The following is a 4,589-nucleotide window of genomic DNA, read 5'->3' on the forward strand; positions in this document are numbered from 1 at the left end:
AACATCCACCATCGGAATCTTACAACTGATCATTGATGCAAAAGTAAATCAATTCTTACTCTGAATATCCACCGTTGGAACTATTTTCCTATCTCTCCTTAATTGTAATTAATTAGGAAACAAGCGATCTTAATTAATCTTACCATTAAACAAACCTAGACAAGCGCTAAAGATTTAATCTAATGGCAGCCTTAAGAATTAGAGAAATCGATGAAGATAAACAACACAAACACAAGCGGTTGTATTTAATTTAGTTGAATGTTCTTCTTAAGATTACTAATTCCTGACGCAGCAAATTATTAACCCTAATTGCTTCACAAGTTAGAGGGATCAAACAATTACGGATTTGATATCCGACTTAGCAGTAGATTGCAACAAATAATACACTAGTAGGCCTCCTAGTAATTAAATGCATCAATCATGAAGATATGCACAGATAACATTCAATACTCAAACACAAAAATTGAAAACTAAAATAAAACGGATTAGATCTCACAGTTGGTTGATTCCAAGGTCTCCATTTCCGACTACCAAGTTACAAAAGTTTTAGCCGCTCACGGCCATAATCAAAACTCAAAAGAGAAAGAAAAATTCCAGAGAAGAGAAGAGAGAGGTGTGGTCCCCCTCAAAAACCCTAAATCTGATCCCCCTAGCAAAAAATCCAGATTCAAGTGTTTGAATCCCACTCAATCTCCTAAAAGAAATATTCTAATATCCTAAAATAATATTAATCCTAATTTGATTCTAATTAATTAAAAATAAGATAAAGTCCTAAAATAAAATAGGAAAGTGGTGATTCTGAGCTGTAACTTGCGTGCCACATGTCCTCAAATCTTCCAATAATAACCTGCCCAATTGATTTGCATGACAAGGCAGAATGCTCCAGGACGTCCAGTGCAGATGCGTCAACTTCAAGCTTGATTACAACCTTGATGCAGTGAGTATCTCTCAAAACTCAAAAACTGAAAGTTGTAGATATATTTCTTAGCATTCCACAGCATTTTGAATCATCTTGATCGGATCTTGGATGAGAGAGTTATTCCCAGATAACGAAACAACATTGAAACTGTCCGAATTCACTTAATTAGTTCCGTTTTGCAATTAACGCCTCCATTTGCATCCTAAATCAAAATAGAATAATAATGAGTACATTTAGGCAACAAATACCTATAAAAGACTAAACATTAAGGGGGGGTAAATATGACATTTTGCATTCCCATCATCTTCTCTAACAATAGTGTGGTAACTCAGGAGATGCTTCTAAGGGAGTCCATAGTGATCCATGGAAGGGTATTAATAGTGGATTTGATTGTCTTTGACATACCCGACTTTGATGTTATTTTGGGCATGGATTTCCTAGGGAGATGGAGTAGAGATTGATTGTCGAAAGAAGAAAGCAAGATTTCTTGATGATGGAGATAAGTTTAGTTTCGGAGAGGGCCACCAACTTAGTATGTTAATCAGAAGTGTAAAGGCCAGAAAGATGTTAAGAAAGGGGTGCTCTAGGTATATTGCCCATGTGGTGCAAAGTAGTGATGTCCCACGACCAGAGATTCAAAGTGTGCCAGTAGTTTGGGAGTTTTTAAATGTATTTCCAGAAGATTTGTCAAGTTTACCTCCAGAAAGAGAAGTAGAATTTAGCATTGAACTGGCATTGGGGACAGCACCGATTTCTAAATCCCCTTATCGTATAGCCCCAGCCGAGCTTTAGAAGTTGAAGAAGCAACTTTAGGAACTTCTATACAAGGGTTTTATACGACCCAGCCATTCTCTTTGGGGTGCTTGATAATCCGTGGATTATACAGTTTTCATTAGACTTTTTATTCAGATTTTAGGTACTTTCTGGTGCATTTTGACCTGAATTGTTGCTTAATTCTTTACATTTCATGTTTCAAGTTAGAATGGGCATTTTTGAGCAAATAAGGAAAAAATTGGTTATTTGTGACTCAGAAGTTAGCGGATCTCAGAAGTTAAGTGAGTTCTGAAGTAGGATAAAGCACGATGAGGCTTGTTCCAAAGGGAGAGCACCGAGAATCGAAGAATCAAGTGAAGATGTAAGCAGAGTGGCAGTTCTATAATTTCAAAACTTTTCAAGAAGCTTCGCCGCCACGAAGACTTGTCCTTCGCCGCGCCGAAGTACACCAGACACGAACAAGTCTGCTTCTTTCTTTGCAGCAGCGAGATTTCTTCTTCGCCGCGATGACAGTTGTAATTTCCAGTTTTATAAAATGCACAGTTTTACTTTGTGCGGGTTTTTCTGAGAAATTTGGGGTGAGGTATAAAAGAAACACTTAACCTTTTTGCCCAGGGTCGTCCAGGAAGTAGGGTTAGCAACTTTTGCATTGTTTGTGATTAAGCTTGGAGAGATTTAGCGATTAGAAGGGTGAAGATTGGATTTTGAACCAAGGGATTCATCATTTGGGGAGATTTCTTGTCCTCTCTCTTACTTTTCATTATGTTGAACTTGACTATTATCGTTTTTCTTATTTGTAGCGTTAATTTAGCTATGAACTAACCCATTTTGGGTTAGGGTTTTGATTGTAATTCGGATTTCTAATGGGTTAAGTTATTGATCATGTTATGTTCATATGACTATGCTTTGATTGTGTGTTTACTCTGAGTTTTAAATGTTTTATGTGATGAACATGATGAGATTGAGAAATGATTCATGTTAGGCTTCTTGGGTAATCACCATTATAGTATTGGATGCTAGAGATAGATTCAAGAATTAATGAAATCATTGTAGGATTCTTTTGCTTAATGAGTTTGGAATTGTTAACTTTCAATTTGTTGGGTGCGGAAGGTTAAAAAGGAAGAATAGGAAAACATAGCCTGAGAAGGTATGTTTAACACCTTAGTGAGTTTGGTTTACAACCAATGCATATGAATGTGAATGTAGTGTAATTTTTAGGTTTAACCCATAAAATCCGAATGAAGTCAAAACCCTACCTGTTTTACTTGAATTGATTACTATCCATGATTTTCATTTTGCATTCGTAGTTAACTTTAGTTTAAAATTTATTGTTCAGTTTAATTAGAAATAGCTCCCATCAATCCAAAGATTTCGGCTGCTCCAACTTGAAAATGGTAGAACACTTAGTGCTTAGCTAACAATCCTCGTGGGAACGATACTCACTCATCATTATATTACTTGTGCGATTAGTATACTTGCTATTTATGCATGTTGTAGTTACAACGCATCAAGGTTTTGGCGCCGTTGCCAGGGATTTGTTTTATGTTAACATTGAGTCTGTCTATAGTTAGCTAGATTGGAGTTTTTATCTTTTTATTTTTAATTTTCAGTTGGATCTCAGTTTCCTTCAATTCTATTTTTGCAGTTTATGCGAAGAACGAGACGTCAACCAATGGTTCCTGTTGATCTTGAGATTGAGAGAACCGTTAGATGACGTAACAGAGAGAGAAGAGAAAGAGAGGATTTAGTTGTAGAAGCAAAAGAAATAGTTGTTGAAATGGCTGAACCAGAAAACAGGACACTGAGGGAATTTTCAGTTCCCACAATGGATGGTAGTGGGTCAAGTATTACTAGACCTACTGTGCAAGCAAACAACTTCGAGATCAAGCCGACAATCATCCAAATGATCCAGCAGTCGGTTAGATTTAATGGTGATTTTAAGGAAGATCCGAATCAGCACATTTCAAATTTCTTGGAAATCTGTGACACCTTCAAGTCGAACGGAGTTTCGGATGACGCTATTAGGCTGCGGTTATTCCCATTGTCATTGGGAGATAAAACCAACGGGTGGTTAATGGCATTACCACCAGGAACTATAACAACTTGGAATGACCTAGCACAGAAATTCCTTACCAAGTTCTTTCCTCCAGCTAAATTAGCAAATTTGAGAAATGATATCACATCATTTCTACAAGATGATTCCGAGTCATTGTACGAGGCTTGGGAGAGATACAAGGAGCTGATGAGGAAATGTCCACACCATGGGTTGCCAGTTTGGCTTCAAGTCCAAACTTTCTACAATGGATTGATGGGTAATGTGCAAACCATGGTGGATGTAGCTTCAGGAGGGGCTTTACAGAATAAGACACCAGAAGAGGCCTATGAGTTGCTTAGGTTTTGGCAAGCAACAACTATCAAAGACCAAATGAGAGAGCAACAACAAGGAAATCTTCGGTTCTTCATGAAGTTGATGCCTTCACGGCCATCTCAGCCCAACTCACTGCACTTCAAAAATAGTTGGGAACTATGCAGGTAAACTCTATTCAAGCACCTCAACTAACATGTAATTTTTGTGCAGGAAACCATGTGAGCAGCGAGTGTCAAGTTGGGAACACATTTGCTTTGTCATCTTCATCAACGAAGCAAGTGAATTACTTGGTAGGAAATCAGAGACAACCAAACAATCCATACTCCAACACATACAACCCGGGCTGGAGAAATAAATCTGGCTTGGGGAAATCAGAACCAGCAAAATAACTAATGGAACCAAAGGACAGTTCCGAATAACCAACCAGGGGTGGATAATCAATCGGGAGATCAAAAAGTGACAAAGTTGGAAGATATGTTTGGGAAATTTATGCAAGAGACCACGGATTCATGAATGAGACGAGGACGA

The 4,589-nt window shown here is 37.7% G+C and overlaps 1 non-coding gene across 1 annotated transcript; it reads right to left on the reverse strand.

Annotated features, from left to right (window-relative positions):
- Nucleotides 1–3,854: 3,854 nt before the first annotated feature.
- On the reverse strand, nucleotides 3,855–3,961 carry LOC116108047. The gene has a single exon (XR_004124580.1). It is a non-coding gene; the product is annotated as a small nucleolar RNA R71 (small nucleolar RNA).
- Nucleotides 3,962–4,589: the final 628 nt, after the last annotated feature.

The sequence above is a fragment of the Pistacia vera genome, unplaced genomic scaffold (assembly GCF_008641045.1).
Source record: "Pistacia vera cultivar Batoury unplaced genomic scaffold, PisVer_v2 Contig551, whole genome shotgun sequence".
In the NCBI taxonomy this organism is placed as follows: Eukaryota; Viridiplantae; Streptophyta; class Magnoliopsida; order Sapindales; family Anacardiaceae; genus Pistacia; species Pistacia vera.